Source organism: Balaenoptera physalus, assembly GCF_965194825.1.
Source record: "Balaenoptera physalus genome assembly, chromosome: 13".
NCBI classification, from domain to species: Eukaryota; Metazoa; Chordata; class Mammalia; order Artiodactyla; family Balaenopteridae; genus Balaenoptera; species Balaenoptera physalus.
In genome coordinates, this window is record NC_138892.1 from 107,357,835 (window position 1) to 107,385,429 (window position 27,595).

General features: G+C 53.3%; 1 protein-coding gene and 1 long non-coding RNA gene across 25 annotated transcripts in view; one reads left to right on the plus strand and one right to left on the minus strand.

Moving 5' to 3' along the window:
• Positions 1–27,595, plus strand: part of CACNA1C (calcium voltage-gated channel subunit alpha1 C) — a 559,192-nt gene that overhangs the window by 275,382 nt on the left and 256,215 nt on the right. The window lies entirely within an intron of this gene.
• Positions 14,697–22,162, minus strand: LOC309641749. Its single transcript, XR_014252750.1, has 2 exons — positions 20,373–22,162; positions 14,697–19,316 (listed from the first exon to the last, which is right to left on the minus strand). It is a non-coding gene; the product is annotated as an uncharacterized lncRNA (long non-coding RNA).

The following is a 27,595-nucleotide window of genomic DNA, read 5'->3' on the forward strand; positions in this document are numbered from 1 at the left end:
TGCCCTGTCGTGCCTCCCGGGCCCATCGGAGCTGCAGGTGCTCTGCGTCATCATCATCCACCATCCGAGGAGGGCCTGGCGGGGGTGTGAGAGGGCAGGAAATGTATTTATCGAGCAAAGAGGACATTCTGGGCATTATTTCGGCATGTGGACACAGTCGACTGAGGGAATGAATGAATGAATGGTTTGCTGTAAAACGAGTGAAAGGGCTCTCGCGGCGTCCCCAGGACAGAGATCTTCTGAGATCTTACTTAGATTGAGAAGTTAGACATGTGTGGTGTTTTGCCCAAAGTCTCAGTGTCCCCTGACCCTGGGGTCCTGTTGTCATCAACAGAAAGATGGGTGTTTATAGCTCTTTGCACGTAGGACTCTCCTGGCCTCTGGGAGCCAGTTCTGACCACAGGCTGCAGGCAGAGGAAGGGCCTCTGTGGACAGAGTGCGGGTGATGGGGCCCTGCGCCCCGACCCGGGAGGTCACCAGCTCCTCTAAGAGAACCGGGTCTGAGCCTGCTCCCCTTTCACTAATCTGGGGGGTGGTGCAGACCCCCAAAGCCGGCCAGAGCAGTCAGGGGTATGGGCTCCAGGGTCAAAGCCCGGCTTTGTGGCCTCTGGGCTGTGAGACCTCGAGGAAGTGCCTGGGTTCCTCAGTTTCCTCCTCTGTAAAATGGGGGTGATCCCAGCTCCCTCGTTGGCTTGTTCTGGGGATTAAATCAGTCAGGGTGTGTAAAGTGCAGGGTGCATGGTAAATAGTCCAGCATGTCTCCTGCTCTTGTCGCAGGAGATATTTTGAGGCACCTGCTCCAGGATGTGCCTGTGGGCATCTGGTTCCCGTGCAGGCTGAGACGGTGCTCTGATAGGGCTGGTCATTCCTGCCTTAGCTGGACAGGGAGCTCCGGACGCAGCGCTGGGCACAGGCTCGGGCTCGGCTGGCGAGGCGGCTGCATGCTCAGGTCCTTGGAGACAGAGCCCTTTGGCCAAAGGCCCAGCCCAGCCCTGCCGGTGCCCGGAGCACCGTGCACGCCCTGGTTCACCAGCCTCTGCGAGGTCGGGGTGGGCTGGCTCCCCACACACGTGCAGCGCGTGAGAGGGCTGGTGTGCCCGTGGGGAGAAACGCGCACACGCGTGAGAAGACGACCCGTGATGGGGGAGAAAGTGGCCACCGCCAGTGAGTATCCGTGCATCTCGTGGATTCAGTGAGATGATTCAGTGCCTGAACAGGAGAGGAAATCACTGCCTCACACCTACCAGGACACTGCTGTCAAAACCTAAACCAAAGCAAGACAAACAGAAAATAACAAGTGCTGACGAGGAAGCAGAGAAATTGGAACCCTCGTGCACTGTTGGTGGGAATGTAAAGTGCTGCAGCCGCTGTGGAAAACAGCATGGGGGTTCCCGGAAATTTTAAAATAGAACCACCATATGATCCAGCAATTCTGCTTCTGGGTATTTATCCAAAAGAAGTGAGAGCAGGGTCTCAAAAATATATTTGTACCCCCATGTTCATAGCAGCATTCATTATTCACGGTAGGGAAAAGGCAGAAGCAACCCAAGTATCCATCGATGGAAAAATGGATAAGCAAGGCATGGTCTGTATGTACCTAAAAGGGAAGGAAATCCTGACACAGGCTACGACATGGGTGAACCTCGAGGACATGATGCTCAATGAAATAAGCCAGACACAAAAGGACAAGTACTGTTTGATTCCACTTCCATGAGGTCCCTAGAGACAGAAAGGGCGGTGGGGGCCCGGGACTGGGGGAGGGGAGGGGGGAAGTGAGTGTTTAATGGGGACAGGGTTTCTCTTTGCACGATGAAGAGTTCTGGAGATTGTGTGCGCAGCGGTGTGAACGTTCTTAACGCTACTGAGCTGCGTGCTTAAAAACGGTTAAGATGGTAAATTTTATATTTACGTGTATTTTACCACAATTAAAAAATTTTTTTTTAATTTTTTTAAAACTTAAAATAAACAATACATAAATGTTTGCTGCATTTGAATCCAGCTGGACCAAAGAAACGTGTTGGAGGGCAGCCGGGAGGGTCTTGATCTGGGGACACAGAGAGGGCAGAGGCCGTTTCCGAGGGGGTGGGAGCCGCTCCCAGGGCCCTTGGCTGTCTCGGTCTAGACGGAGAGATTTCAGGAGAGACGCAATCGCCTCTGTTTCATAGTCAAACTGAAAGCAGCCCGGGAGAGGTGGTGACGCAGAGACCTGAACCCAGTGGAAGGACGAGATACCTGACGTCCCGTTTTAATTGGCGGAGAAGCAGGGGGACGGCGGCCTGAGGAAGGGGGCGTCTACACGAGCTGCCAGGCCGGAAGTGGGCAGCCAGGTCCCCGGCCCACGGGAAGGCTCCTTGGGGCTGGGGAGGTGCCGGAGGCTGGAGCGGCCTGCCTCTCACTGGCCCGCGGTCAGGAAAGCGCCCGGTTGTCGGAGCCTAATTGACCTTTCCCGAATCAGACCCACGAGGTGTTTAAAGAATGATCTGTAGGCCCCTGGGTTGCGTCTTTCTGCTCTCGGAGCCGGCATGGCACCATCGGGGAAGGTCTTGTTAGAGCGGCGAGGTGTAAGTACAGCCCTGACAGGTGAGGGGGCGTCCTACCCCCCAGAGGCGCAGACAGCGGTTTCCACGCGGTGACAGCGGGGATGCTTCTATACCCAAGTCGGCGGCCCCCGCCCCTCAGGCTTCGCTCCCAACGGGGGAGACCTCCTTCCTGGACGAGGAGCAGGGGCTGGCGGATCCCAGGACCCGGGCATCCCCCCAGCAACCAGCCCGCCTTCTTCCCGTGCTTCCTCTGTGTAGACACTGTGCTGGCCGCACGGTCAGTAAGGACACGGCGCCTGCCATCAAGGGGCCCACTGTCTCGAGGGGTCCTTGCCGAGGGTCCCAGAGGGCAGAGGAGCCAGGGTGGCCGCTGGACACAGTGCGCACGCGGGGCTTGGATGAGCTTACGGGTCCCCTGTGGCAGGTGGGCACTCACAGGGCAGCACCGGGAGCAGCCCAGCGGGGAGTGAGCGGCCAGAGGGAGGCGGGAAGGGACGGACGCGGGAGAGAGAGGAAGGCACGAGTGGGGAGGCCGGCCCACTCCTACTCTCTGAATGAGGACGGAGAAAGAGTCCAGCTCCTTTTCTGACAACGGTGCTGTCTTCTGAGGACAAGCCATCCATCTCCAGAGGGATCACGCAGGAGAGGGTCCCCGCCCCCCAGCTGTCCAGGGGCAGACAGGCCGTCCTCGGGGGGCCCAGGCTCCTGACATCCCCAGCTTCCCGCCCTCTCTTGTGACTGGGAACAGGGCCCTCGAGGGTGGGGGCCGGTGGGCTGGACCCCGGGGTCTCCCTCGGGCACGGGCGTGGCTGCATCCTCCTCCTCTCCTACCGGGTCGGACACTCTCTGGTCACCGCGTTCACTCTTTGCTTTGTTCCTGCTGTGGATTTGGGCAATCTGACGGGTCTACGATGTGGGAATGGCGGGAAGGTGGGGCTTGTGCAGGGAGGAAGGCGGGGAGCGCCGGCGGCAGGTCCAGGCCCTGGAGACGTGGCCAGGCACCCCCTACAGCGGAGGGCCCGGCTGGACACGTCAGTTCCTTACGCTTGAGTCATTCTGACATTTCAGAGAAAACGCAGGCTGCTTCCCAGAGCTGAGGAAGCCCCACAGCTGTTCCGGCCCTGGCGCCAGACGCGCCGTCTAAAGCGCGGTCCCTCGGGTTTTGCTGCAGGATGGTCTCAACTCTGCCATCACTCGTTTCCTCTCCTTCTCAGACCGCCAGTGCCCTCTACCCCTGCCCTCTGGGGTTTCTGCCGCCATCTGGTCAGGACTTAGGCCACTGGGCGTGTCCCCTGCCGGAGGACAAGCCACACCGCTGCTGGCCTCCAAGCTGAGCAGAAAACTCAGATCTGCGGTGGTCAGCCAGCGGCTACGCTCCAGGCCCGGACTCCGGTCCTGTGGGGCCCAGCCCGCTCCTCCCTGCTCCCAGCCTTCACCCTCTGCCCTCCACCGCTGTCTGTTTGCCTTGCTTTCATTCATTTCCCAAGCATTTGTGGAATATATATTTTTAGTAAAAAAGAAAAAAGAAAGCAACCCAAATACCAACATGACCTGTTCCGCCAGGCGCTGCGTCCGCCCTCTGGGTCTGAGGAAATGTACACAGAGCGTTAAATAGCAATCATTGCAATTAGCAGATGTGATCCGTCGCCCTTGGGCCCCCCTCCGGTTGCCGCCCCGGGTGTCGAGGATGCCGTAAGGGGCGCAGAGGAGGGAGGAGGGGGCTCACTCCCTGGATCCCTCCCCCTGGGTTGCCGCGTCCCCCCTCTAAGGCTGCCTTTGTCCGTGACCCACCCTCAGGACACAGCTTCCTCGAGGGCAGCAGGGCATTAAGTCAGCCCGTCTCTGAGATTTGCAGCCTCCCTCAGGCATTCGGGCCAAAGCATCCAGGGGCAGGAGCAGAAGACGGACGCTGTGCTCGGAAACCTCAGCCCGTCTGCACACCCACGCCCTCCGCATCCCCCCAGCACACACTAGCCAGCTCCCCAAAGCCCTTGGGCCAGAGGAGGGGCTCAAGGTCGTGCCCATGCATCACAGCTGCCCGAAGTTATGGGGGCCGAGGCTGCGTGTGGCCATAATCGCATATGTGCAGCTGCGACATTTCTGGAAATCCAAGGTGGGTGAGACACGGCCTCGCCCTCCTGCTGACCACTCCGCTCAGGCCGTGTTGTCGCTGCTGCCTGGACGCCGGCCACTGGCTCTTCCAGCCTCCCACGTTTGGGGCGCCTCTTTCTGTCTTCCAGGAGTGTGTGGGGGGAGGAGCAGGTGCCTCCTTGTACCCTGGGTTCAACAGGGCGGTTCTGCCTTCTGCCCCTGGTGTAAGCTGTGGAGCCTTGTTTCCAGCAGCTCCCATTGCCCTGGGTCAGGATCTCAGCCAGGCCCTCGTCTGTAAGGGGGGACTGTCCCCACCTCATCGGACGGACGGGATGATTCAGTGCAATCCCACTTGGCTTTGTGTTGAGATTCATTAGTTACCTCATTAATTCTGGTGAGGACTGTGGGTGTCAGGTACGGACTGCTCTAGGTGCCGGGGATAAAGCAGTAAAACAGAGCTTGCATTTAATGGTATTGGGGGGTGCGTGGAGGGGACAGACAGTGAACAAGTAAACAAGGGGATTTCAGACAGTGACGTGTACTGAGAAGAAAGTGAATAATATGGGCGGGGGCTGAGGCGGGGGGTCCCTGAGAAGCTGAAACTCAAAAGAGGATAAAAGAGCCACATGTCATGTGAGGAACGGCTTTCTAGGCAGCAGGATCCCCTAATGCAGAGCAGACTGTGTCGGGACAGGACCTGGTTCCTGCCTCCAGGGAACAGCGTGGATCCGGCTTGGGGAGAACTCTGAGGCCACCTGGGTGTGAGGCCAGAGTCCCCCCTGCAGTGACCAACTGCATCCCGGCAGGGCCCCCAGCCTGGCTGCAGGATCACGTGTTGTTCAGTAGCCAAAACTCATTTATCGACAGGGCTTGACTGAGAGACCCATTTAACCTGTGTTCTTGGGCACTGAGGCCCCTCACACTTGTGTGCGTGTTTACCAGCCGTTCGCCGCACGGAGCTGCCCACTCTGGGGTGAGCAGGATGCAGCGCTGACAAGGGGAAGCCCGGGTGGGCCCTGGGAGGTTCAGGAGCCCCCTGGATTAGAGCGTCTTCTGTTTTCATCAGAGCAGTGCTGTTTCTCCTGGTAAATACCCCCGGTGACTCTCAGCATCTCTCTTGTCTGCGAGGGCCCAGCCCACATTTCCTCACTTCTCAAGGCCCTGTTACATCAGTCAGCTCACTGGATTTACTGCCCGGAACACAGCTTGATGTGATTCTTCGTTGCTCTCCCCTCGTTTCCTGTTGCTCAGTGTGGCTTATGGCTGGAAGGTCCCCAAGAGATGACTGAGTCTGACTGTCCTTAAGCAGGCGTGTGTACCAACAACCCTTCAAGAAGCTTTCTGAAAATACACAGGGTCAAACTCCAGGAGGCTCGTGATTTGGTGAACATTCCCTCCATAGGGCTGTGCAGATACATTAGTTACCCTCTAGTATCCATTCTTACTCTTCCTCCATCCTTCTCTGTCCCTTCCTCCATCCTCTGCTAGGAATGTGGATGTGATGGCTGGAGCTCCGGCTGCCATCTTGGACCCTGAGTAGGAGGCACACACAGTCCCTGTTAGGTGCCAGTGTTCTGTCGACTACATCCAGTCTCCACCTGTTTTCTCCACTGGAATCATGTCCTTTTTCTGTGCAGGATTGCAGAATGGTCTTGATTAGTGGAATAATAGCATCAACATTTTCTATACTGTTTAATTATTATAATTTTTCAAACCCACAGAACTCTGTAGGATGTTAGCCAGAAGTAGGTGCTGTCTTGATATTATATTGGCCATTTGCCACACTCAAGCCAAGTAGGGCGTCTTGCTCATGAGGCGGGGTCCATCCATCTGCAGTCACAGGAAGCCTGTTGGCACCAGACACCCCTTGGGGCAGTGAGTCACTGAGGACCCACCTCGTGAACAAACACAGCGCCTTCAGGCCAGGCGTCAAGTAAGTGGTCCCATTCTTCATGTGCCATGGGATCTCCTCTGACCTGTCACCTTAGACGCTTCAAATCTCAAAAAAAAAATCTTGTTTTTAGCATTTTCACAAAAGGAAACCATTTTTGTTCACCAGCCAGGGATGCTGTGAAGACAGGATGTGTGAGAAGTCTTAAGCCTGGGAAAGATGTGGTCCACGTATGCTTATGAAGTTTACTTTGGAGAATAGAACTGGGGAGGGGAACCCAAGGCAGAGAAGGACCAAGCAGGTGGCCGTGACGTGACCGTCATGGTCTTTGCGGTGAATAAAAATCCCCCTCCAAATCCTACAGCAAAGTGCAGAAGGGCATTCCAGTTCTTAGTTTAAGGCCACGGCAGCTGGTTTTGCTCTGTACAGATTAGACGTCTGTTGCCAGCAGTTGAGCCCCAGATGGAAGTACAGTAGTTGGTTTGCATTTAGGGGCCAAGCTGTTTGAAAAAATGAGTATCTTTAAATACTGGCAACCCACCCAGTGTGATGAGATGCTGCCTCTTGGAAAGGCTCACCAGAGCAAAGAAGGATGATGGGGGCCAGCTGCTTGGTGTCTCCTCACTTACAGGGGATGCATGTGTGCTGAGTGCAGGGGTGGGTACATCTCGGGTGCTGTTTGAATTGCCTCTCCTCCCTCCCTCCCTCCACCCCTCTCGCTCTCTTGTAGTAGAACTTGTATAAGTTAAAAGCACAGGTGATGAGGCACTACCTGAGTAGGAGGTGCAAAGAGGACATGCCTTCCTGGTGGGAGATGTGCCAGGGAGGGAGGACCAGGATGTGTGACCTTGGGAAAGTCACCACACATTTCTGAGCCTCAGTCTCCCACTGGAGAAATGAAGGCGGTAACACGAAAAACAACAAAACAATTATAAGAATAACAATGACTAACACTTCCTGAGCTCTTCTGTGTGCTAAGTACTGTTTTAAGCGTTTTGACTCATTTAGTCTCACAATATCCTTTGTGGTAGGTACAGTTATCTCCACTTCACAGGTGGGGAAGCTGGGGACCTGCGTTTGAATCCAGCAGCCTGGCTTCCGTGCAGATGCCAAATGCTTAGCCACTGTGCTCCTTCCCCAAAGATCTAAATTGTGTGAGTTTAGGAGAGAAAAACAGTTTACCCGGCAACCTTTATAAAAAAAAACCACTTGGCCAGATGGAGATACAAAAAGCAATTTCTAAAAACAACAATGATAAATCAGTGATGACATATGGTCACCTTATTTTTGATAAAGGAGGCAAGAATATTCAATGGAGAAAAGACAGCCTCTTCAATAAGTGGTGCTGGGAAAACTGGACAGCTACATAGAGAATGAAGTTAGAACACTCCCTAACACCATCCACAAAAATAAACTCAAAATGGATTAAAGACCTAAATGTAAGGCCAGACAGTCTAAAACTCTTACAGGAAAACAGAGGCAGAACACTCTATGACATAAATCACAGCAAGATCCTTTTTGACCCACCTCCAAGAGAAATGGAAATAAAAACAAAAATAAACAAATGGGACCTAATGAAACTTAAAAGCTTTTGCACAGCAAAGGAAACCATAAACAAGACAAAAAGACAACCCTCAGAATGGGAGAAAATATTTGCAAATGAAGCAACAAAGGATTAATCTCCAAAATTTACAAGCAGCTCAATATCATAAAAACAAACAACCCAATCCAAAAATGGGCAGAAGACCTAAACAGACATTTCTCCAAAGAAGATATACAGATTGCTAACAAGCACATGAAAGGATGCTCAACATCACTAATCATTAGAGAAATGGAAATCAAAGCTACAATGAGGTATCGCCTCACACCAGTCAGAAGGGCCATCATCAAAAAATCTACAAACAATAAATGCTGGAGAGGGTGTGGAGAAAAGGGAACCCTCTTGCACTGTTGGTGGGAATGTAAATTGATATAGCCACTATGGAGAACAGTATGGAGGTTCCTTAAAAAACTAAAAATAGAACTACCATATGACCCAGCAATCCCACTACTGGGCATATACCCTGAGAAAACCATAATTCAGAAAGAGTCATGTACCACAATGTTCATTGCAGCTCTATTTACACTAGCCAGGACATGGAAGCAACCTAAGTGTCCATCAACAGATGAATGGATAAAGAAGATGTTGCACATATATACAATAGAATATTACTCAGCCATAAAAAGAAACGAAATTGAGTTATTTGTAGTGAGGTGGGTGGACCTAGAGTCTGTCATACAGAGTGAAGTAAGTCAGAAAGAGAAAAACAAATACCATATGCTAACACATATATATGGAATCAAAAAAAAAAAAAGGTTCTGAAGAACTCAGGGGCAGGACAGGAATAAAGACGCAGATGTAGAGAATGGACTTGAGGACACGGGGAGGGGGAAGGGTAAGCTGGGACTAAGTGAGAGAGTGGCATGGACTTATATATACTACCAAATGTAAAATAGATAGGTAGTGGGAAGCAGCCTCATAGCACAGGGAGATCAGCTGGGTGCTTTGTGACCACCTAGAGGGGTGGGGTAGGGAGGGTGGGAGGGAGACACAAGAGGGAGGGGATGTGGGGTTATATGTATATGTATAGCTTATTCACTTTGTTATACAGCAGAAACTAACACATCATTGTAAAGCAGTTATACTCCAATAAAGATGTTTAAAAAAAAAATGGAAAATAAATAAATTAGTGATGATGGGAAAGATTATGTAATAAATGGTGCTGGGACAATTGTTTAGCTACTTTGAAAAATATCCTAGCAATTTAGGTCCTCATCTCACACAGTTTGCTACAATATATTCCAAGTTGATTAAATAGACTAATGGAAAAAAAAGAAGAAAATAGAAGTAAATATCAATTCTCTGGCTGGGGGAGGAGTATAATAGCTCAAAACAATGGTATATGTTACAAAAGTTGATGATAGTTCTAACTTCAAAAACTCAGAAATCTCTACGTCAGGAATAAAAAGTCAAACAATGAGTTTGAGAAGAGATTTACCACAGGTTAACATCTTGCTTAATATCTGTGTTTAAAAATATATCTAAAGGAATAAGAACTTCAAAAATTCTGATAGATAAATGGGTAAAAGTCCCATACAGTGCCTTAATAAACATTTGGAAAAGTATTTAAACTAAGTAGTAATTTTTAAAATTCTAATTTGTACAGAAATGACATATTAAATCATTATATATTGCATACACATTATACATACAGATACACGTATGATTTTTATACACACACACACACACTTCCTGGCTCTGTAGCTGCTGAAAGGACTTAGAAGTGACACCCCAGCAGCGACGAGCGCACTTAGCATTCAGATCTTGGTCTCTCATGTTCTTCTCCTACAAAGGAATCAAAGGCAAAGAAGCACAAGAGAATCCTTCAACATCTGGTGCCGGAAGGTAGCGCTCACGGGATGGTGGGGACGTGTCAAGGACACTGGAGCCAGCTTGAGCGGACTCCCTCTGGCTAAATCTGAAATAATTGAGCTTCATAATAAATGGCATTAGCAGGTTGAATAAAGTAAGAATCCATGAGTCTATACTGATTTAAGTTAATGAGTAAATACATGGGCAAGAATGAGACCACTTTTCTTGTAACAAAATGCTACCTAACAGATGTGGAAGGAATGATGGAGTTAGAAAGTCACCACTCGGTCACCGTCCCATTGCTTCAAGCAGGAATTGGGCCAAAACCAGTACGTGAACCGTTAAAGAGGAGCAGGATATTCTCCCCCAAAATTGCTCATCGGTTCAATAGTAACCTTACAGTGGAGAACCCGGACGCCACTTCAACCAGTGGTCAAGGTTAACCTCTCCACTGATGGGACAAGCCAACATCACAAACCCACAGAGCTGCATACTGCATACAATGTCACTTCTGTGCGTTGCTGCCCCAAATGCATAACCTAATCGTGAGGCAATGTAAGACAAACCCAAATCGAGAGAATTTCTCCAAATATCCTGGCTTGTCCTTTTCAAAAACTGTCAGGTCATGAAAGACAAAGATGGAGAGAATGGTTCCCTGTTAAAGAGACTAAACAGACATGACAACTAGATGGAATGCATGATCTTGGTGGAATCCTGGACCAAATTTTTTTTCTATCAAGGACATTGGGTGAAAGTTAAGTTCTTCAGATTAGATACAGTATTTATCAAAGTAAATTTTCTGATTTTGCTTATCATACTATGTGAGAATGACTTTGTTCTTATAAAATATACACTGAATTATTTAGATATAAAGGGGTATTTGTTACTTAGTCTCAGGTGACTCAGAAAAACATTATGTATGTATTTATGTGTGTGATATGTTACTAGTATGTATCTCTAAATCCATCTATCTATCTATCTATACATTTATCCATCTATCCATCTATCTTTAGAGAGAGAATGATAAAGCAAATATGGCAAAATGTTAACAATTGGGCCATCTGGGTGAAGGGTATATGAAAGTGCCTTTTACTATTCTTGCAACTTTTCTATAAGCTTGAAATTATTTCAAAATAGATAAACAAGAACAAGGGCCGTGTTTTGCCTCTAGAAGTAACAAGAATAAGGAATGAGAGGAGCAGGATGTGAGGGCAAAGCAGGACCTCCGAAACCCTGTTGGTAGGATGACTTCTCCCAGCCTTTCCTGAGCTGCAACTTGGCCGTTCGTATTGAGAACCTTAAAAATATTTTAGCCCCACTTCTACTCACAGAAAATATACAGTCATGTAAAGATTTATGCACAAATGTCTTACTGAAGTGTTGCTTTCAAAAATAAAAAATCGGAGACCACCTGAATATTCCACAACAGGGGCTGGTATGACGGCTGTGAAATATCATGGCCCTTAAATGACATCGGGGATCATTGTCACCGGCATGACCAGATGCTCACCTCTGTGTCCTATGAAACCAGAAGGCACGACAGCCAGTGGAATCTCGATTACATTCAAAATATGCATTAAAAAATCTGGAAGGAAATCTTAAGAAGATGCCTCTCGGGGTAGCATTCTTTCCCTACTTTTTAGTAGTTTTCAGTAATATTGCATTTTTTTATCATGAGCAAATACTCTAACACAGAAAACAGCAGCAGCAACAGATAAAATAGCAGCAAGAGTTTGAGCCTCTCGGTGGCCACGTGAAGACAGGTTCCCTCCTCCCCACCCTGGCAGCTGTGACGCAGCCCCTTGGACGCGCCCGAGTCCCAGCTCTTGAGAAAGGGGTGAAGGCAGAGGGCGGAGTCTGGGCCGTTGATGTCAAGGTGACAGTGGGGGAAGGGCCTCCCGTGGGCCGTGGTGGGCACTCCAGACTCTCATCAGTTCCCTGATGGCGAAGGAAATGGAGTCCTGGAGAGATTCAGTGATTACCCAAGGCCAACACTTCATAAGAGATTTAACTGGGATTCTGAGTGAGGCTGAGTGAGTCCAGAACCTGTGACAGCACCTCCAGGCCTGCCCGGCCGGCTCTCAGCGGTGGGTGGACCCAGGGGGCTGCTCCTGACCCTCCCAGCCGACCAGGCAGCTTCGTCCTCTCCACCTTGGTGTCCTCAAGCTTACTGTTAGATAACAAGCGCCCTTCTCTTCCTTTTCTCCTGGAGTTGCCGTCTGGCAGAGGCTGAGGGGACAGGAGCGTGTTTGCTCTAGTGTGGGAGCATTGCACACGCTCCGGTCCGTGTCCCCAGGTGATGTGCGCAGCCTCCCAGGTAGGGTGACGCCCACCCAGGTGGCCATCACCTCACACGGCATCACCGCAGGGGCCTGCTGGGGAGGTTGAGTCAGGCGTCCAGAAGACTTTCTAGCGGTCAGGGTGAAGGCACAGAAGTGAACCACACGAAGACGCCAGGAGAAGAAACGGCAGCTTCTTTGACGGTGCACATCTCCCGGGCAGAGCAGAACCGTCCCCTTCGGGAGGGACACTGAGAGATTAGGTGCCTTCTGACCTCTGGACCCCGTTCCTGTACCCCTTGGGGTTCCCGTTATCCCCCCACACCAGGGCGGGGAGATGGGCTGCATCATGTCCAACGCTGCTCCCTCCTTGACGGCCTGACTTGTCTCGTCTAGGTGGGCCTCCGTGTCACCCCCCAACTAGTAGAAAAGCTTCATAGACAGCAGAAGGGCCACCCTCAACTCCTCCTGGTCTAGAGAAGCCCGCCCTGAAACGGGGGCACTGGGGCGGCCCCGCAGTTCAGCGCGGGCAGGATGCTGCAGGGACTCGGGGACGGGGAGGAACTGAGGGAGGAGAGCGGGCTGTGGCCGATCGCGAGGACCTGCCCTGGGCTCATGGCGCGGCGGCGCCAGTCCAGTCGGAGCTCTGCTTCGTCTGGCAGACGGGGTGCGTTTTCTGAGAGGGGGCTTGTGCTGTCGGGCGGCAGATGTGGGTTTTGAGGTCTGACAAGTCAGGTTCCGTGCTGCCTTCACTCCCCCGTGTGTGACTTCCAGCGAATTCTTTAACCTCGCTGAGTCTTGGTTTCCTCAGCTGCAAGATAAAGGTAATAATAAAGTATCTCATGGTGTGATTGTGAGGATTCACGGGATGGCAGGTCCCACAGGCCTGCCACAACTGCCCGCGGCGCTTCTATTCCACTCCTGAATGAAGTGTCGGTGTCACAGTGTGTGTTCCAGAAAGACAAGGCCATCGTTCCTTTTTAAACGCCCTAAGCTCATTTCCATGCTGCACTGCGTAACCTACGCAAGTGCGTCGAGGATGAGGCACCCGGGAGCCCGACGTGGGGATGCTTAAACACGCTTCCGAGCTGGTGGCGGCCGCTCAGGACGACCTGGGGGTTGGTGGTCATTGCATTCCAGCCCCCGTGAGCCAGCGTGACTGTGACGATCACCCCCACTCTCCCAGCAGCCTTGTCTCCGCTGCCAGAGCTTCGGTCTGGCTCCACCAGGGGCCCCGTGACCCAGCGCCCCGCGCCCGCAGGCCTGCAGCCTCCCACTTGCCGGAAATCGTTGGGGATTAAAAAACACCGGTAAAACAAACAGCTGCAATGTGTTGTGTCAGGAGCCATTTCCTTCCTCTGGAAGACAGTCTCCAGAGGGGATTTCCTTTAGGTCACCTGCTCTGTGTTGAGCATTTCGGCTGAGAAACGACCTGGACTGGGATCCTGGGCCAGAGCCCGGCTCTGTCGCGGCCGCTGGGCCGCCTCTCCCTCTGGGCATGTCTGTACACCAAGAGTGATGACATCTGCCGACCCCATTCCAGGTCGTTGTGAGGTCAAATGAGGCGGAGCGGGTGAAAGCCCAGGGTAAATTCTAGAGCAGAGATTCAGAATGAAGTAAAGCGTCACAACTTTGGCCCGAAAGAATACGTGACAGCGGTGTAGGTGTCTTTCCCCCAAAATGTACGGCTGAAATAAAATCAAGGCTGGTCCCAAGGCCATTCAAGTTCAAATAGTTTGTAAGCAGTGGGAAAAGCTGTAAGATTTTTACACAGGGAGACCTCAGAAGCCTTGAAGGGAAGTATGAAACCCTCCAGAAAACCCTAAGCATCCTCTCCGCTTCCCTCTGACAATTTGCCAAACTATTTTAAGCCACACTGATTCTCAAGGGAGAAACCACCATCAAAGCATGGATGGAGAAGTTACATGGCCCTGCCACTGCTGTGAAAATACCCCTATGCTAATTTAAAGAACTAGAATTTTCTGATAAAAACAACCAGAATGTGTTAGGTATAATTATTCCGACTCTGCCCCTCTGTCTTTCTGTCTATGGTACCTGCCCACAAAGCCTACTGCTTTCCAAAGCGTTCGCGGTGGCTTTAGTGCACTTCAGGTCGTACGAAAGAGCACAATTATAGTTCCTGTTTGACTTTTCCGTTACAGATAGGGCAGTCGTGTTTGTCTCTGTCCTATTTTGGGGCTCAGGTACATGGTTCCTATTTTTAGCAGCTCTGTGATATTGTGAATCTGGGATTTCACCCACCAGTGAGTCAGAGGGTCTGGCGGCCCAGAGATCCGTGACTCAGAGGAGCAGGAATAGTCTCTTCACCAGGATATGGGGCTTTAAGGGGGGCTCCTGAAATGAAAGCACCGTGTTTACGTAGAAATCTGTGCCCTTCCGGTGGGTGCTTTCCCCTCGTCCCTGCAGGCACTCATCCCACCCCCGGGAGAGCCGGCTGTCGCCCGGGCCTTGGCTTCCTCTTTTTTTTTTTTTTTTAACATCTTTACTGGAGTATAATTGCTTTACAATGGTGTGTTAGTTTCTGCTGTATAACAAAGTGAATCAGCTATACGTATACATACATCGCCATATCCCCTCCCTCTTGCGTCTCCCTCCCACCCTCCCTATCCCACCCCTCTAGGTGGTCACAAAGCACCGAGCTGATCTCCCTGTGCTATGCGGCTGCTTCCCACTAGCTATCTATTTTACGTTTGGTAGTGTATATATGTCCATGCCACTCTCTTACTTTGTCACAGCTTACCCTTCCCCCTCCCCATATCCTCAAGTCCATTCTCTAGTAGGTCTGTGTCTTTATTCCCGTCTTGCCTCTAGGTTGTTCATGACCTTTTTTTTTTTTTCTCAGATTCCATATGTATGTGTTAGCACACGGTATTTCTTTTTCTCTTCTGATTGTGCAAGGCTCCAGTGTACACAGTGACCGGAAGCTGACTGTGTCCTGGGCCCCTTGGAGAAGGTGGAGGGGGGGCAGGAAGAGGGAATCCTGCCCCAAGATCCCGTCCACGCTAAGGTCTTAGGATTCCCGGCCGTCGGGAACTCTGGCACTTGGGCTGGTCTCCATTGAGGCTCTGCTCGTGTGGGGTGGATGGAACTCCGGGATCATCAGGGGATAAACAAACCCAGAGGAAGCGGGGCCCTTGGTTTTGGTCACGTGAGCACTCTTCCTTCACACTCTCCCCAGACCAAGACCCTCAGGCGCCACGTGCCTGCGGGCCCTCTCTGGGTGTGGGCCCGAGGGTCGCAGAGATCAGAGGCCCCCAGCCCCACCCAAGCGAGGAGGCGTCTCCTGGAAGCCGGGACGGTGGTGTTTTTAGCCGCTGTTTAGATTTTCCAGTGTTCCATGAAAGCTCCTGAATCTCTTCCCTAAATAACAAGGTCCTGTTTGGTATTTGGTGAAACGTCTGGAGCGCCGTGTTCAACTGAGCAGAACTAAGCCACTGACACAATACTGTCTCGGCCGTTTAATCATAATGGCCAACATTTGTATAGGGCTGTGCGGTTTAACAAAGCCCCCCGTGCCATCCGAGGACAGGGCTGCCACGTGCATGGCACCCAGGGAAGGTGCTGGGGAGGCTGGATGCGGGCCTTCTGGTCCCTCTGAAGGCCGCAGGGACCACACCCTCCTCTGACCCCCGCAGACTCCCTGGAAAAAGCTTTCTAAACCAACCCTCATTCTTTTAAAACACAACCCAAGATGCACCTGTAAAAACCTCTAACAAAATATGGTCAGACCCCAGCCAGGGGCCCCTTATTTCTGCCTGTTGTAAAGAAAGGAATTTGGATAGTTCCTAGGAACGTGGTGAGAGGGGGTAGATTTCATCCATATCTGGAATTTCCTTGAAAAAAGACATCACAGTAAACGTTCAGCAGTTTCAGTTATGCCCCGGGGCCTTTGTTTCCCGACCTGCGTGGGACTTGGGATGCAGGCCAGCGTGAGCACCTCTGAGAGCGGGCTGGGAGAAGCAGGGATGCAGTGGGGTGGCCACTGGGCCCCGTCAGGGCCCTGAGCCTGGCTCTGCGCCCAGGACCTGGGCCTGGACGGGCCCTCCCGCCCTGCCTGCGGGGCTGGGGCCTGGGCAGCAGCCCTGGGGTCTCGCCCACGTGCTGGTGTGTGACTTCGGGACGGGTCAGCCCGGTGACCGTGCGTCCACCTCTCGGAACCGTTGTGACACGCTCTGCATGGGATAGTCGCTCCTCTTCTGCCCTGTGGCTTTACCATCCATTCAAAGGAGGGATTCGATTATCTGATGGCCCAAAACCCTTTTAGATCTGATTTCCTTAGGATTTCAAGTCAGCGTGAGTGAGGTCCTGCCCCTTTAAGCGCAGATTTCGGGCAGCTGTGGATCAGCTCAGGCGGTGAAGCTCTCGCTTTGCTTTCGCCCGGGCCGCACGCGCCCTAGCCCACCGGGCATCCTGCTGCACCACCCGGCTTGCGGGGCCGTCGTCGCCCATGTGCTGCTTTAGCCGATGTTTGCGGTTGTCTTCCTACCTTCGGGGGTTTCGTCGTCTGGTTTAGAAGATGCATTTCTCCCCCTCTGGCAATCCCACCCCACTCCAACCACCTCCTCTCCCGTGCACCTGCGGGATGGACCGCGTTCAGGCTTAACTAGTTGGTTGATGGAGAGTTTGACTGGCAGGGAATTTATTTCAGTGGGTCAGCCTCCCTGGTCCTGGCTGTGATGGCCTGGTCACTGCAGCTGGCTCTTGGCCTGTTTCAGCCCATGTGCACAGCCCCAAGGCCCCCGTTCAGCCTGTAGCTGCGTGTACCTCTCACAGGAGCTAACCCCAGGCAGCTCTGGCTTTTCTCCACCTGCCCTGATGGTTTAGAACAATGGGAGTATCAGAGGGCTCAGCCATTTGTTAAGGAGAACAACACAGAACAGGTTATTTCCAAATATTAGAGAAGTAGGATGACTCATTCAGTATTAACCACCGGTGTGTTATCTTTAGAAATGTCTTCCCTTTGGTCCATCGAGCTGCTGGATCTGGCAGATCCCAAAATGCGTGCGATCACCGAGCTGTGGTCCCAGCTTTCATGCTGCTGAGCCCTCGTAATGCAGCAAACCGTCCGAGTCTCACTTCATGCACATACGGATGCCTCTTCTTTTCCCTGCCCTGTGCTGTCACCTGTCATATAAGGGGGTGTTCATTCGGCCACAGGTGTATCCTGGGTCCATTTATGTTTCCAGCACTTTGTAATTCACCCTGGGAATTCACCCATCCGCTTCCTCATTCATTCCATAAATATTTACTAGAGGGATGACGGCTAGTCGCTTTGAACAAAGAGCCTCTCTCTGAGCTCATGGGTGTGAATATGGCTGCACCGTGCCTGGCACATAGTAGGTGCTCAATGAGTTTTTTTAAAAAGCACTCGGTTCTTGGTGGGGCTGGGTCACATTCTCAAGCCTTTGGGCCAGACAGACTTGCCTGGATGAAGCACTTGGCTGCTTTCTTAAGCAGAGTACGTAGAATCTAACTTAGTCTTTTCCTGAAACTTCACAACCATCATTTGGAACATCACTGCCTGAGGAATGAGTGTCACCTTCGTTTTATTGGGACATACGGGGCTCTTTGCCTGAAATAAGTTCAGAGGCTGTCTTTGTGGCTCTTGCGTTTGATTTTTATAGTTTGTTTCCTTCCTGGCAGTGAAACTGTTGGGATGCTTATTTCCTTTTCTGTCAACATGTCTCTTTGTGATAATAAGTGTCTTACATTTATTTAGCATATTTCATATAGGCATTCTTTTATTTAGTCCTTACATCAGCTCTGCAAGTTAGATAGGATCATCTCCAATTTGCTGATTAAAAGAGAGGAAGAAAACCCTGAAGCTTTTAAGAGCTAAGTCAAAGACCACATGGATATCGAGGGGGCGGTGGGACTCCACCGGGTCCTCTGACCCCCAGCCTGGGCTCTCCCTGGGCCGGCTCCAGCACCTGCTCCCTGGGGCTGGTGAAGGTGGGGTGTAAAGTGACGGGGCGAAGGCCCTTCGAGGGGAGGGTTGAGATTCAGCACACGGGCTTCGTGACCTCTCTTTGTTGGCTGTTCACAGACCTTTTCTTCTTTTTCTCTGCTGTATCAGCAAGGAGGGTGGGTAGCAGTTAGGGTTGCCAGGTTTAGCAAAAACAAAAAACAAAAAAAAGCAAAGAAGAACAAAATAAAGATAAAATAACATGCCCACTTAGAATTTCAGATAAAAAATAATTTTTCATTTTTTAAAAAATTTTATTGAAGTAGAGTTGATTTACAATGTTGTGTTAATTTCTGCTGTACAGCAGAGTGATTCAGTTATACATATATATACATTCTTTTTCATATTCATTTCCATTATGGTTTAGTTCCCGTGCTCTGCAGTAGGACCTTGTTGTTTATCCAATCGCAGCACAAGGTTCCAGGTTCTCTATATAATCATTTGCATCTGCTCATCCCAGACTCCCACTCCATCCCTCCCCCACCCCACCTCCCCCTTGGCAACCACAAGTTTGCTCTCTATGTCTGTGAGTCTGTTTCTGTTTCACAGATAAGTTCATTTGGGTCATATTTTAGATTCCACATATAAGTGATATCATATGATGTTTGTCTTTCTCTGTCTGACATACTTCACTTAGTATGATAACCTCTAGGTCCATCCATGTTGCTACAAATGGCATTATTTATTTCATCCTTTTTTATGGCTGAGTAGTATTCCACTGTATATATGTACCACATCTTCTATATCCATCTCTCTGTCGATGGGCATTTAGGTTGCTTCCATGTCTTGGCTCTTGCAAATAGTGCTGCTATGAACGTGGGTGTGTGTGTATCTTTTCTAATTATGGTTTTGTTTGGGTTTATGCCCAGGAGTGGGATTGCTGGAACATATGGCAACTCTATTTTTAGTTTAAAAAATAACTTTCTAGTGTACATATTTCCCAGGTAATATCTTATAAGGGAAGGACATACTTATAAGGAAAGAATTACTTTTTGCCTGTCTAAGATTCACACCTAGCTTGTGTCCTGTGTCTTACCTGCAGCCCTAAAAGCAGAGCTCGTGCTGCGTCTGGGGTCTTGGTACAGCAGTGATGGACGTGCCCTGAGTGAGAGCGGAGCTGGGAATGTAAATGCGCAGGTGTTGCAAAATCTATGCTGTTAGTCAGATAACGCTTTCTGGGCAAGAGGAGCTTGAACCGCTGTTTACCCGGCAGTGGGGCAGTGGTTTGCCAGCTGGAGAAGGAGCTTCTTAAGTGAAAAAAGACAGCAAACTGGCAAAGGGTGAGGCTCAAACCAAATGAGGGTCAGCCACTTTGACTGAAGGAAAGTGACGTTTCCTGCCTGACGCAGTGATCACTTGGGTCCCTCCCACACGCCCCAGTCCGTCTGACAGTGATTGCCGAGAATCTTGGGTTCCCTCAGGCAGCAAATTTAAGGAGCAACCTGCCTTAAAGATGGAGTTAGGTTTCTAACGACACCTTCCAAGAAGTCCAGGATTTCTTGGAATCTAGGAGATTCTTGAGACCTCACAAGTCCTGCTTTAAGGCTGATTGCTACCAGCTATTAGGGCGTTTGCCCGGGAAGATCCCAGGTAAAGGAGGTTTCTGGATGCGCTGACCACTGCTAACTGCCGGCCCGTTAAGTGGAGCGACGCCTTCATGGGGCGCCCCCTCCAGGTGTGTGAGCGTCTCAGTGTGGCCCACACCGTGGGTCCCATCCCACCCACGGGAGCAGGGAGGCGCCGGGTGCCCCGTCTGCGTCTCAGTCCCTCCTTCCTCTTGCGGCTGGTCTGGGTTACAGATCAGGGACCAGGGGGCTCCCAGGTGGAGTTTACATGCAACTCACTTTCCCTGAGTGCCTGTTACGGCAGATGCGTGCAACGATGCCCTGCCGCCCGCCTCCCTCTGCAGCCCCAGTGCCCACAGGGCATCCTCTCGGGGGACACGGGGACAGAGGAGGGCTTTGCAGGCGTCTGGGAGCAGGGGTGACGTGCAGAGCATGGGCCGCGACACAGGAGACCCGGACACAGCCCTCGGGTGCTGCGGGCTCAGCAGCTGCCTTGCGGGAAGGTCCCCGCCGAGCCCCTCGGGGGCTGAGGACAGCGGCTGTTATCCAGCCGGTTCTGAAGTATTTTACTCTTGTAAGTGCTTAGGCAAACCCTACACCTGTGTTACCTGTAGTCACATAGGTAACCTTCATCAGTGGCTCTGGGAAGCAGATCCTCTCAATGTCCCCATTTCACAGACGTGGAAACCGAGACACAGGGCCGTTGAGGCGCGTCTGGAAAGTAGCAGAGCTGGGTTTGGGCCCTCTGCTTCACCTTGAAGCCGGCGCTCTTCTGCTCCCCGTGGGCTGGTCTGGACTGGCCACCAGAAGCCGTTCCTCCCAGGACGGTGACCTTGGGGTGTCTGAGTCATGGTGTGACCTCTGCCTGAGGTCCTGAGAGGGTTAGGCTGCTGGGACCTCCACGGAGCCCCTCTTTCTCCTTTCATCGTTCTTCTGTGCCAAACCCAAGGTCCCAGACCTGGAGGAAGGAAAGGGGAAGCCCCCCCAGGCCCCCAGCACAGAAAACCCGCAGTCACCCCGACACGGCTGAGTGTGTGAAGGGCCACGTGTGGCCACCAGACTCAGGAGCGTTTAGGATGTACCGCCTGCCTCTGTCCAGCCAGGGCCACCGAGGGCCCCCAGGGGTCTCGGGGAGCCCACCCTCCTGGGCTCTCGGGAAGCGTCCTGAGATGCTGCTTCCTGTAGGGCAGCGGCGTGGCTTGGCTGTGTTCACGTGTGTGTCTGTGCCTGCATGCGTGCGCCTGTGTGTGGGCCCATGTGCTCCACCCCTCCCCCAGCCTGGGACCGCTCACGTCTCCCAGGTCCTAGAGGAAATGCTCCCGACAGCGGGTTTGCTGTTTTTCACATCTGTGACCCCAGGAGGAGAGGCTGGCACGGGTAGGATGGCGGCTCCGCCCAGCCCCTCGGCTTCCCTGAACACCAGTTCCTCCAGAGCCCACTGCAGGCATCCGGGGACGCCTCTGTCCCCTTCAAGGGGGCAGGGCGCAGGCTGGCCGGTCTCAGCAGGGGTGGCAGGCCCCTCCCAGTGAGCGGGGTCCCCCGTCCTGCCTGCCCCCCTTGTGCTGGTCGCCCCCTGAGTCCTTCCCGGGCAGAGACCCGGCCTGGCTGCCTCCCCTCCCGGCGGGACCTGCCAGGTGTGTGCGGTTGGCCCGCGGGAGGGACTGTGGCCCTTTCCCAGCCCCCGCCGTGAGGAGGAGCCAGCCCTGTGGCCACGTCCAGGTCGTCTCCTGTCGTTTCCACGTCAGCCGGCATCTGGGTGCTGGGTGCACTCACGGACTCCTGAAGGAGGCAGGACCACAGGCTCACCTGTGGTGTAGACGCTTTGGGAGAGGCCCTGCCTGCGGCCACCCTGCCACCGATGTCAGAGGCTCCGGCCTGACGCCCCTGACCTGGTCAGCAGGTGCCCCCCAGCACCAGAGAATCCAGACGAGGGGGCTCGGGAGCCCAGGGCCGGCCTCGCGGTCCCTCCCGAACCCCGAGCCCACCCAGGCCCGGCCTCCCCCTGCCCAGTTCCAGCCCCACGTGCCCGGCAGTGCTCCCCCTGGGGACAGCGCCCTGGCCCCGTCCTGCCCAGTGTGTGGCCTGCCTGCTAGGTGCAGCCTGACTCACAGACGTGTCAGCTGAGACGTCTGGCTTTACCCCAGTGCAGCACGGCCGCCCGTGTCCCCAGAGCCACACCATCCCTCCCTGTCTTCCGGGTGCCCGGCAGCTGCTCGGCCAGGACGCGGGCAGAGCGCGCACCCCCGGTCAGATGCTCCCCGTGTGTCGCCCAGACCCACGGTGGGCCTTCGCGGATGCCCTCCTGGGACGCGGCACCGTGCGGCCCTGTCGCCCCTCGTCCCCGGCTGCCTGAGGCTGTCGGAAGGTCTGCATGGTGAGAACTCACGTGACAGGCCCTCTGGGAATGCAGCTCCTGTAATTAAACTCTTAGGTTAAAAAAAGTCTTCATCAATCATACGAAGCAGGCTGCCTGCGCTTGATGAGTGTGGGCCTGCGGGACGTTTGGTAAAAAGGTCTGGGGACCTTCGCAAGATGCCGGGATTCCCTCTCCTACTGCTGTTTCCCCACCTTTGCCACCAGGAGACTCATTCCCCATCCTGCAGGGTTGCTGGGTACCCCAAGGGCCACTGAGCTGGCGCCAGACTCTGTTGGGGGTCGAGTCCGTGGACACCCGAGTGTCAGCCTGGCCCTCAGGCGTGACGTGGGCCCTGAGGGCCGTGGGCCTCTCTGAGCCTCAGTGTTGCCCGTCGGTGAACAGGGTAACCATGTCCTCACTGCCTGTCTCCGAGCAGTGGCCAGTGTCAAGGGAGACTGTGAGACAAGCGCCTTTTCAACACACGGAAGGGACTGAGGGGCGGAGTGCCGGGTGCCGGCGGGAGATCCCGAGCGGGAGAGGGAGGACCAGGTCCCACGGCTGGGATGCCGGGGGCTGTGGTCCCGGGGGAGCTGCGGGAGCTGAGCCCTGGCAGGTGGGCGGGATCTCCGAGGGGGCCGAGGACCCCGCACAGGCAGCCAGCCCGGAGTCTCCCCAGCCGGAGTCGGCCTGGGGAGTGGCCCTGGTGTCTGAACATTGCGAAGGGGCGGGTGGGGGCCTGGGTTTCCTTGGCTCAGCCCCTGCATCCCCACCGCGTCTCCTGCAGATACGTGTCTGCACTGCCGCCTCGATGACCCTCCCGGGAAGAGGTCCCCGTGCTCAGCACCACGGCCCGGAGCTCTGGGAAGGGCCGGGCTCACCGCGGACCGGAGTGCAGAGGGCCTGCTCTGAGCACAGCAAAGCCCAAAGGGTCCCAGGGAGGAGGTGGTCCAACCGTCTGCCCTGGATGTGCCGACGGGCCCCCAGTGGTAAGGGTTTAGGGAGCTCACGCTGGTCTGGTCTGGAGGGCTTCCTGGAGGAAGCACAGCAGGAGCTGAAGAGCGGGGAGGGAGGTGAAGCAGGCACGGGGCCGGGATGACAGGCTGTCTTGGGGACTGTGAAGGGCCCTGCCTGGCTGGAGCAGAGCCGGGTGGAGGGGAGCATCCCCCCGGGGCTGCAGCCCTCGCATCTTTGCTCCCCTTGCCTGAGCCGTTGTGGAAGCCGGCAAAGCAGGGAAAGGAGAGTAGGCCCCCTCATGTCTCCTCCAGCATCTCGGGGGGGCTCTCCAGCTGCCTGCCTGGACTTGGATAAGCCCGGTGCTTCTTCAGAAGAGCAAGCAAAGCTGCCAGCCGGAGACACGGGGTGCTGCGCACCGGGCGGTCCTTTCCAGACGTTGGTGGGGTGGGGGCTGTGTTTGAAAGGGACTGAGAATCTAGTTTGTGCTGAACTCAACACAGCTAGACCCGCCCCTTCCTGCCCTCCCTCTTCTCAACCACGAGGCTTCTACCCATCCCGCCGTCCTCTCCGTGGGGTCTGGAAAACACGAGGCCATTTTGCCGGGGTGTTTTAAGCCATCTCTGGAATGAGATCTCTTTTGCTCGCTGACTGGAACCCAAATTGCACAAGATTGGAACCGGACCTTTCCTTCTTGTCAGTATCAGCGTTTCTGTTCCATCCGGAATATCCTGCTGTTCCCCAGCTCTCCTCCCTGGCCTTGAGCGGATCTAAAATTACAGGAGAAGTACGTGCAAGGAGAAAGGTGTCAGCCTGTGTTTGTTTTCTCCTTAAAAAGGAAAACACAGCTACATACACCGCACTTCCCCAGCGGACGTTACCATAGTCACACCTGAAACATCCACGCCCGTGTGTGCACAAATGTACATGTGCCACGAGCCAAGGTGACAGGTGATACCTCATCTCAGGCTTTCCCAAAGAGCTGCCCGGCTTCATCGTAGGACAGAAAGGAGCCGCCATCTCCAGAGGGGTGCGAGTCGTCCTACCCCGCTGCCCTCGATGGGGCCGGGGGTGTCCCTCCTGCCCCTCTGTGTCTCTGTGTCTCTGTCCCTGCCCCATCTTCAGTACAGCCAGCACAGAGAGAGATCCACACACTCGTATTCTGCTAACATTTCTTGGCATATAATTACATCAGCTCTTTCAAATCTCATTACAACCCTTTCCATTTATTGGACCCAGAGATGAAGGCTAAGATCTACAGGCTTTGTCAGGGACACATTTAATGAGTGAGCAACCGTCCCAAGAACTAGCCGTGGTCTCCAAATTCAGCGCCCAGAGTCTTAGGAACGTGTAACTGATAAACGCCAGTTTCGCTGGGAAGACCAAAACAGCACCTAAGAAAGTATTCAAAAAGAGAGGAGAGCTAAATTAGGAGATACTTTCTGGAAGCTGCACCGTCGGGGCGACCACAGGCAGTGGGCGGGTGGTGGGGATGAGCGGCACCCTCGCCCACCTGGCGGTTCGGTGAGGTCACCTCTCGGGAACTTTCTAGAACCCGATGCCTGCTTTCCAGCTTTGATTATTCTTATCGTAGTCTCAAGAAGGTGCTGCATCCCTTAAATATCTTCTCCCAAGGGAATCAGTGCTGATGATGAAGGGTGTCTCTGTCACCAGGGTTACGGACGACCCACCCGCCCCTCGCATCCCTCTTTCCATCTGGCTCTGTTGCCGAGTCCCAGCGTCCTGGCCAGGGTTCCATCCCTGGGGACCGCTGCTCGGCAGTCCTTCCCAGCTCGCTGGTGGGCCAGCCCCATAGACCCGCCTTCTTTGTTATTAGCAAGTGCCCAGAAACTTTTGGGGTGTGTTGCCATGGCGATGATGGAGTCGTCCTTGTAGCCCTTTCCTTAGACTTTCTTGAGCAACCTGCCCTCTTTCCAGATTGCTGTGATGCTGCAGGTTTCTTAAATTAATCCTGTCAAAATAGCCTTCGAATACTTTTGGAGCAGGGATTTTTTTTTTTTTTTTTTTTTAATATCACAAGACACAAACCGTTCAAGGGAAGAACTGGGAACAAAGACATGTGGGGAGGGCTGGGGGGGTTCGGAAAGCATTAGGAGGAGAGCGTGCACGTGACGGATGGGCTGGGGGAGGGACGGCGGATGGGGGGGTCCTGGGAGGAGAGCGGGCTGGCAGGTGACCCAATAACAGGCGTCGCGTCCGTGGAGGGTCCAGGTCTGGGGGCTGGTGATTAGCCAGGCCCCCATCCCCGTGTGAGGTGGCAGTAGGCGAGCATGAGTCTGCAGGGGGTGTGGTGACCTTAGAGGAGGGCCCCAGGAGCTCCCCCCAGGGTCTCCCCACACGCGGCGGTGAAGGAACCTTGTCTGTGAACCAGCTGGCCCACGGGTCCATCACTGTCCCCACATCAGGGCCTGGCCAGCAGCACCCACGTCCCCCGGGCCCGCCTGGATCTCCTAGTTTAGAACCTTGGGAGGTAGGGAGGGAGGGAGGGACGGAGGTCCAGGAGTCTGACTTTAACAGATTCCCCCCCGGAGGCGGCTCACGCTTGGCTCACTGAGAACTGAGGGCCGGTAACTGGAGAAACAGAAGACTCCGCCCCAAATCCCTCTTGTTCTCCCGTCAGCATCCTCAGCTCTGTCACCACCCACCAGCCTTTCTGGGCGCCCTCCAGGGTCCATGCTGCCCCCGGCCCACGTGGACCACCCGACAGTGCCCGGCCCGCTCAAGCATGAGCTGGGAGGTGCCACGTTTGTCCTCAATATCTCGGGACAGCCACTGGGCCCTGGGTGGCAGTCTTGGGGAGTGTCCACACCGGGAAGCCCCTCGATATGACTCCCCACACCTCCGCTGGTCTTGGGACCAGAGTGGAAAGAGCCTGGGAGTCGAGCTGCATCTCTGCTGCTGGAGCTGCTGAGCCAGGGCCTCTGACGCCTCTGCCCTCCTTTGTGCCCCTGCTGGCTGTTTGAGGAATTGCAGTGCTTGGAGAGACCTCAGACTCTGTGCAGAAGTTCATAGATGAACATTTAAACTCCAGTGATGTTTTTCTTTGTGTCACTTGTCTTGAGGGGTTGGGACAAGTAGGAAGATACACCATGTCCCTGTCTCCATTGGCTCGGCCACACGCCAGCCTGCCGTTCACCACACTGACCACAGGCAGGCTTTCCTTCACTTGGTGGCAGCGTACCAACTACATATCCTGGTCTTTGGCCTTGGAACAGTTTTTGTATGTTTTTAATGTGGAGCCTAGAATCAAGTGTGCTGTTCATGGGGAGAATAGGAATGTTGTGTGTGGGGGGGAGGGATCATTGTTTCGTGGCCTTATTTGCTTTATCCCTGCTGAGTTCCAGACCGCAGTGGTATTAGAAAGAGAGGAAGAAAGGGAGGGAGGGAGGCAGGAAGGAAGGAAGGAAGGGAGGGAGGGAAGGAGGAAGGGAGGAAGGAAAGAAGAGAGGAAGGGAGGAAGGCCTCCAATGGAAATTATTAACTTTGCTTTTGAGCTATTGAAAACCAGGCACACCCTGATACTTAAAAAATAATAATAATGAAATTATAGTGTAAGAAAAATTTCAAGTTGTGTACCCCAGCACCTGATCTGGCTTTCCTCTTGAGCAGCTGAACCCTGATTTCCATCTGGGCACATTGCTTTGTAGGCTAAAAAGACCAGATTTTCCATGTCCTGTAAGGCTTGGTGATAATTTCTGACGAATGAGAGATAAAAACTGTATGTGGTAATTTAATGAAAGCTCCTTAAAGGGAAGAGTTAAGCCCTTTTTCTTCCCTCCTTGCTCTTTGCTGCTTCCCGGAATGCAGTTGTAATGGCTGGAATTCTGGCAGCCATATTAGACCATAAGGTGGAAGCCAGGCCTTGAGGTCAGTGAAGCAGAACGATGAGAGCCTGGGCCCCGATAGCCATGCAGCTGCCGCCCCAGCCTACCTCCCTTTAGGTGGCTTTGTCTGAGAGAAGAATAAAGTCACTATTATTGTTTCATTTTTACAGCGGAACCACATCCTAATGGTTACACATGGGTTCCAGGTGAACTGGCTTAGATGGTCAGAATGAAGGTCAAAGGCAACGGGCAGACTGGATAGCAATGCCACGGCTGAACTGTCTGCGCCGTAGACCTTTGACATGACAGCACAGGAAAGGGCACAGATGGGGTGACATCCAGCTCTGCCTCTGATTAACCATGACCTTGGCCAAGTTTCCATTTCCTCTCTTGTAAATTAGAATAATAATCTCTACCTCACAGGCTATTCATAAGTATTAGATGTCCTATTTTTAAGGTATCTTATTTAGTGCCTGGCTCATTGTGCATGTTTAAAAGTGGTGGCTCTGTGTGTGTGTGTGTGTGTGTGTGTCCCTCCGGCCCCAGGCACTGCGCTAGCTCTGGGGGTAGGGAGCTGAGGGCAGGACGCCCACTGCTGCTTACAGGCTGGTTGGGGGAACTTAGTGTCAAAGCCAGGGCTCGAGCGTAGAGTATATGCACGTCTGCGTGCTGCGGTGTG